The sequence below is a fragment of the Lates calcarifer genome, linkage group LG6, assembly GCF_001640805.2.
Source record: "Lates calcarifer isolate ASB-BC8 linkage group LG6, TLL_Latcal_v3, whole genome shotgun sequence".
Lineage (NCBI taxonomy): Eukaryota > Metazoa > Chordata > Actinopteri > Centropomidae > Lates > Lates calcarifer.
The window spans coordinates 2,836,327-2,844,397 of NC_066838.1; positions in this window are offsets into that span (position 1 = coordinate 2,836,327).

Sequence of the window (8,071 nt, forward strand, 5' to 3'; positions counted from 1 at the left end):
TCAAAAGGCACATTAGTGAAATCAAAAACCATAGTATGAACAATCGTTAAGTGACAGAGGAAGGAACTAGATGTTTCTAAACAGAACTGTGGTTCTGTCCTGGTTTCTAACCACAGCTTCTGACCACAGCTGTTTGTGAACATTCGGTGGAAATTTCCACCGTTATGTGTTTACCACTTTTTTGATGCATTTCTTCTGATGAGGAAACATTTTTTTCTGATAAGGAATCAGCTGTCAGATTTGTCTATATCATTAAATATGATACAGTTTTGATGTGCTGTGTTATTATTCTTTCATTAACTGTTGATATGCCAGATAGAGATGGGATGTTACACACTACCAAACACATAAATAAACACAAAATGTCCTTATATCTACATCTAGATATATCTATATCTACCTTATAACTACATTATAGTGTGTTTAATAATTCATGTAAAAATGCTAAATAGGGGGATAACATTTTAAATTAACAGCCAGATTTTGCTATATTTATTATGCTAACATAATATCAAACATATAATTTTATGTAATGACATGACAAAATGAATTTTTAACAAAAAAGAACAAAAAATAAAACCATAAACAAATAAATGCCACCGCTCCTTTCTCTCTCTCTCTCTCTCTCTCTCTCTCTCTCTCCCTCCCTTTCCCTTTCCCTCTCTCCCTCCCTCTCTCCACTCAATATGGATTCATATCCCATGTTACATGTTACTAACTCAGTATCTCCCCTTTCCTGTAGTATTGTGCTCTTCCGTCTCTCTCTCCTCTTCTGTCTCTTTCTGCAGGTATTTCTGCTTCTGGAGCTGTAGAGTCTGATCTGTGATGACAAGTCTCCTGCTGCTCCTACAACTCCACTCAACACCTGCTGCTAGAATTAGAAATTACTTACACTGCTATTAGTTGTATTGCTGTGTTAGCAGTTAATACTTTAATTATCACTACTATCACTACTACTGCTGTATTACTGGCCTCATCTTACATCTGATATGGAACCTGTGTTATGCTATGTTCTTCTTTCGCTATTCTCTACCCCCTCTCCCCCCTCTCCCCCTCTCTCTCCTTCTTAACCCAACCGGTTGAGGCAGATGGCCGCCCACCCTGAGTCCGGTTCTGCTCGAGGTTTCTGCCTCTTAAAAGGAAGTTTTTCCTTGCCACTGTCGCCTAGTGCTGCTCATGGTGGGATTTGTTGGGTCTCTCTCTGTAAATACCTATTTTAAAAGAGTACGGTCTAGACCTGCTCTATATGAAAAGTGCCTTGAGATGACTGTTGTTGTGATATGGCGCTATATAAATAAAATTGAATTGAATTGAATTGAATTGAAATGAGTATTGCCTGTCCTTCATCAAAAAAAAAAAAAAAAAAAAAAAAAAAAAAAAAAAAATATATATATATATATATATATATATATATATATATATGATCATATAAAAGATTTCAATTGATTTTTGTACATTTTACATATTTTCCCCCGACCATAAACTCTGTGTGCACCACATCCTTTAACCCCTATCTTTCACCTGGGAGAAAAATCCAACAAGATGGTTTAGCACATGGAGTAATTCTCATCTCTCAATATGTGCCTCAGATAGCAACCTTATGAATGAGGTGATTGGTGACAGCCTGCTCCGCCACAGCCTCATTTACACAGTCCATCACTGTGCTACACACGGCTGTGTGTTCGGGGCCTGTGGCACTATTACAGCTCCCCCCGGTCAGTCTGTGGTTATGTCAATAAAAACTGGGATCCGCAAATGCGCCACATTCCCATTGCAGGCTGGGTATCTGCTGTTTATGTCAGTTATTGGTAATGTTTCTGTGGACTAACTGATAGGCCTATCCACCAGGGAGGCATTGTCTCTAGAAATGCCTTTTAACTTTGATCACCCTCTAATGTGACACCACTGTCCTTTACAGCTACATTCTTTGGACTGGAATGGAATTTCAGCCTCTATCTTCATTTTACATACACGTGTCTGCCAGATAAGTTAGGAATTTTCCAAAGGTATTTATTGTCTATGAGAGAACGAGCCATAGTTGTGTGTTTGTGTGTGTGGTGCCAGATTTTTTTTTAGCCTTTTCTCTAATTTCTTGTTAGTTGTGCAAATTGATGCTATGATCACCACAGATAAGATCTGCTCAGTTTTCATTCATCACAGAGAAAACGTTATCAACTCAAACCATGATGAGCAGTTAGCAAAGACATGTCGAAATAGCTCTGAGAGGACTGGTGACGGTGGAGAGGAAGGCTAACAGATGAGCCAATGCTTAGAAAGGAGTCAAGCTCAGATACCAGCTATCACCACAGCTGATTTCAGCTCAGCAGGATGCAGATCTGAGCTGTATTTGATGGCAGATGACTGTGTAACGAATAGGTTCAAATCTTGTTTGTCTCCTGTGGCTGGATGTGAGTGATGCTTGGAGATGGTGATATATTACAATCAGTCTGCCATGTGTGCGTTTTTGTGTATCTTGAAACAAGAGATGCAGTCTGACCACAGTGACCAGAGCATTGTGTCTGTGTGGGACATAATGACATCATATGACTAGGTATGTATTATATATGCATATATATGCATATGTGTCTATAAATATTGTCATAAATATGAAAATTTAATCCTCTATTGCATGTCTGTAGAACAACAATTAGGTGAAACAGGCAACGTATGTATTAGATAAGTTGTATTAGAACATACATATGTACTGCATGGTCAGTTGTTTCTTTATGTAATTTTTCAGTTTTGCTTTCAAATATATTTTATCAACCTCTGCCTATATTTTCTATCATCTTGTTCTGTGTGGAATGTCAGGAAGTTGTTGCTGGTGAAAAAGAAATGGACATTACATTTGCTTCATTCTGCCTTTGCATAAGAAATACAATATATTGATATAACTATGTAATATTCTCTCCTATTCCTATTCCATCCACCACAAAATGTTGTTTGTACTCCCTTAAATGGTAAATATTGATTATTCTATTCTCCAACACAGTCAAAAATGAAAAAAATGCCCTTTGTCCTTTACTGCCTGTGAGTTTTTAAAGAAAACAGATTCACTTTCTTTATTTGACCCTGCTTCAAGTGTTTTACAGTATAGAGATTTGTGTACATGGTTGCATTTTTTCCACAAGTTGTTTCAATCTAAATGTGTTTAATAGTCACATATATCTAACACCTTTCTGGCACTGTGCAATATGTGCTCTCTGAAAAGGCGTTCCTTCCCTTACAATATGCATTAGAGGGTTGTAGACTGTGAAGAAAGAAAGAAAAATTAACAACTTTTTAAAAAACAGTTTAATGTGGTGATTGTGCTTGCTGTCATGAAATGAATGCCCCTTTTTACCAAGTTCATTTCAAATAGCTGGTAACTCACAATGGAACTAAACTGAGCTCTAATTGTTTTTTTTCCATGATGGGTGTTTTCTACCACAAGCCTTTCCCAGACCTCAGACTGCTGTGGCTGTATGGAGCCATGCAGGGGAGGCAGAGGCCTCACCCCTTCCCCGCGTCGTGTTCTGTGCTGTGGTCAGATCATCACAAAAATGTGAACTTTCTCCCCTGCTATTACATCGTCTCCCAGAAACACAGCAGTATACACAAGGAGCAGATAGAGAGGAAGAAAGGATTTAGAGGGCTGGGACACGCCCCTGGTGCTCTGTTCGCTGGGGAATGTGAAGTAGGAGTCAGCCTAATCTCCAGCACCCATGAGAGACTGGCTCCTGTCTGCCTGGCTGCCACTTCCCTATCTGTGTGTTTCATTTCAGCCTGTCAGGCCCTATCTGGACTGCTGGTGCTGCTGCTACTGCTGGGTTAGGGCCCTGGGACAGCAGGGCCAACAGAATATATACTCACACGTAGGACTGGCCAGTACTTATTATTATCATCTTTCAGTATGATGCTATTGGGCTGTTATTATTTTAGAAAATTCTGGGATTTTTTTCACTACAGATTATCTTTTATACAATGTTTTTATGTTTGTTTTTTTTTTTTTTTTTACATTGTCTTGTATCAAAGTACCGTTGAAATTATTATAGTTAATCTTCTGTTCTTACATACATGCTTCTTTGAAGCAGATGAAGTGGTCATTCTCTGTCGTCAAACAGATGACAAACAATTTACACTGAGTTTGTTGTTATTAAGTGAAATAGTAACACAAGTAATTGCATGTATAGTATATCCCCAATAAATGAAATGAAATAATGCTAAACAAACACAAATAGTTGAAGCTGATGTCAGTGGCATTCATTTTGAAGCTATTTACTTACTAATAAACTAATGGACACATTGAATTTGTGCCCTGATGATGGTGCTAAATCAAAAGTCATGAGATCACCCAAGTTAACAAAATCTTGAATGTATGCACCAAATTTCAAGATAGTCCAGCTCATGTTTGTCTAAACATTTTAATCACTAAACATCAACCTGGCGGTGGCACTAAAGGAGAAGTCAGGGGATCACTAAAGTCAGACAGAGTTATCATCTTGCAACCACAAATGTGTGTAAATAATTTCATACATCTCCACAATTGTGACGACTGTGGCTGCTAGGAGATAGAGCAGGTTACCCACCAATCGGAAGGTCAGTGGTTTAATCCCTGGCTCTTCCAGTCCGCGTGCCGAAGTATCCTTGGGAAAGATACATAACCCTAAATTTCCTCCGATGTGTGAGTGAAAAACCCAGAACCAAACTGCCCGCTAATAAAATACAAATATTAAAGTCTTTCTAATATTTAAACAGACCAGGGTACCTTATATAACAACTATATTGATGCACAGATGCACGAACACAGAACTCATGATGTCAAGTCAGTGCCCTCTCATGTTTATCAGTAGTATAATGAATATAATGGAGCAAATTCCTGGTAAAAGCAATAAAAGTGATTCTGAGAAGACATTATACTGGTCTGAGCCCTGTTTTTGCTCTGCACTGAAGTGGACACACCTCTTGTTCAAGTGGGAATAAAGTTCACACTGTGTTAAACAAGCTCATCCATTAGCGCATGACGTTGCAATGGGGACATGTACATCTGCTTTTCACAACACACTAGTAAAATAAACAGGTATCAATGGAAAAATGCAACCTATTGAACAAAACTGAATATTGCTTTATGGAGATGTATAAAGTAAGTTCTTGGCCCTCACTTAGAAAGCATTAGCACTTAAGACTGGCTATCCACCAAACTGCTGCAGTCTATTTGATGGATTGGCACAAAATTTTCTACAGCCATTCATGGTTCCCAGACAATGTTTCCTGGTGACTTTGGTGATCCCAGACTCTCCCTCTGGTACCATCAGCATGTTGATATTTGTGGTACTGACTGAAACATGTCTACAATTGGATGGACTGTCATAATATTTCCTACATACATTATTGCTCTAGGTCCATTTGAGGTTTAGTGGTGCTCTTGTTTTCTTGTTGCACCCTCTTCCTCTGCAGCAGTTTTAATGGCACCTGATCAGAGCAGAGCAAGACCAACACCTAACATTTCAGCTGTGGATGAATATGTGCATTGATTTGCATTTTCTTTTGCTAAATTTATTTAAATTTGGTTCAAATTTACCTTACATTTAGATGGAGACCCATCTAGTGTGGTTCTGAGACATTTATGATATCTCTAAGATACAAATTGGAGGATGATGTTGAAAGTTTTCCCATTTTATTCTTCAGTTGCCTTCTATCTCTATATTATATGTCCGATATAGAGGAAGACATATAATGCTCTTCCTGGATTTTTTTTTCTCTGTTAAATGCTTTTTATTTGTATTTAGAGTTTCCACTTACTTGAACTGAGGGTGTTACAGGAGCTGTCATATGTTGTACTGTTGACTGGAAAGCCCTCTCAGACAATTTTCGGGCTATATAAATAAACTTGGCTCTTCAGGGTAAACTGGACTGAACAGTCTAAAAATTCAAACAGTTTCTATGTATATAGTCCTGTGTATATTGTTCTTTTGTTTATATTTTTTATAATATTGTCTTCTTTATATTTTGTTTGGCATTTTATTGCATATTTTTTCTTTTTTTTTTTTTTTTTACAATCCCTGCTGCTGCTGCTCTTACACTGTAAATTTTCTTGCTGTGGGACTAAGAAAGGATTATCTTATCTTGAAACATCGCAGCATATTTTAAGTCCTTACAGAGAAAATTAGCTGAAATTTCCTTTGTGCTTGCAAAATACACCACTCAATCAACAATGTGTAATTCAACAATGGCCTTTCTGCTCAGTGTTCTCTCTGTGCTTTGTCCTATGTAAGGCACTACCTTGTAATGTTGAATCACTGTTACTTATCATTACTCTACTTAATCTTCTGCGGATTGAGCCTTTTTTTGACCAAACAATGATGAAGAGTTAAATAGGGTGTGAAACATCTTCCCCCACAGTCCCATAAAAAGCCAATTTACACAGATCATTTACCCATGGTTTAATCGCACAACGCGAAGCCTCACAACCAGCTGTCACACAGGCTGCTGGCAAACATGTAACATGGCAGTGGGAGGAGATTACCTCTGTGTGTGGAAGAGACACACCCCAGGGTGCTTTTCAACATGTGTGTGCATATGTGTTTGTGTTTTGCTGCTTGTATTTGTGATAATTGTTAGGCTCAGCATTAGTGGTGGTGATCTCTAGAATTACTCATCCATGGCAGACCGATACATGCAGGTTGTCTTTGCTCTCAAAGATCAGACAACATAAATACAGGCCACAGGAGATGGGCTGAAGAAGCAGGGAGTGGTGATAACGTGCAGGATTACTGATTTATGTTTATGTACATATTAACTCACCTGACAAGGCTGTCAAAACATTTGTTTACTTATGAATGATGAAGCGCATCAGACTTTTATGAAATTTAAGAAAATGTGAGAATAAGGCCAGATGTAATTTTTGAGAGATGAAATAACACATTCTTTCTCTTACAAATGGATCACTGAATTCATAAAAGCAAAACACACTCAATTCAATACACTTGGGAGTTTTGCTAATTGTGGTTTTTTTGGTCCAGAATGGCCACTAGCTTGCAAGGCTAATGTTGGCTAATAGGAAACTTCAACTAGATACAGCTGTGTGACTGGCATTACTGAGTCAGTCTGATAACTATATGACTGTTGCTGTTGTTATACTGTCTGTGAAGATTCTAAGTCATCATGAGGCCTAAACCACAAAGGAAGCTTAACCTACTCTGATTTAACTTGGTGTAATCAAATTGTGTTGAGTTGTGTCATAACAGCTTCGGTGTATTTTTTCACATGAAGAAGGGACGCAACTTTTTTTTGGTTTGTGAGGAGCTTTAAGAGACTCACAGCAAAACCACTGCTGTCAACAAAGCCAGGAAGGCTTATTGGCAATGCACTGCCAACCCAGTAAATTCCTAAATAAAGTGTTCTTGTCATATGTTCTCAACAATTGTAATCTGTGATATGACTGAAATGTAACTACACATAAAATCAGTGAAAATTATTTGATACTACTGGAGACAAATATCACAATGTAACAGACATTACCTAGTCAAGTTTCTGATCTCATGACTCCTGAGTGTCAAAGTTCATACTTAACCTCAAAAACAAAGACTGATGCTAGTGGGTGCTAATGTTAGCTAGCTAACCTAAAGTTAGCACCTGCTAGTAAAAGCAGGGGCCCCTGATATAAGCTTTAGAGGGTGTTTCTTGCTATGAGCCCACATCTTCATGTTTTGGTTGTCAGTCCTTTTCTATGCTCCCCAAAAACAGTGAAAACAGCTTAGCTGGGCAGGGATAGCTAGCTAAGGCCTGCTTTATTCATATTAGCAGGTCAGCACAGAAATGAACTGACAATCGAAACATTAAAATGTGGGCTCACAGCAAGAAACCCTTATAAACCCATAGCTCATATCAGGGGTATCTAACTAATGTTACTACCTGCTAACATCAAACTTTAGTTTTCTTTTTTCTTTAATTGTTTAAAAATTATAACTTAGCGGTAGAATGACAAGTGAAAGGTTTTGTGGACTGACATCTATTCAAATAACAGAGGACACAGCACTGTGGCATCTTGAAAACAAAGGAGCCTCTGTGAAGTTGGACCTGGAAACAGTAT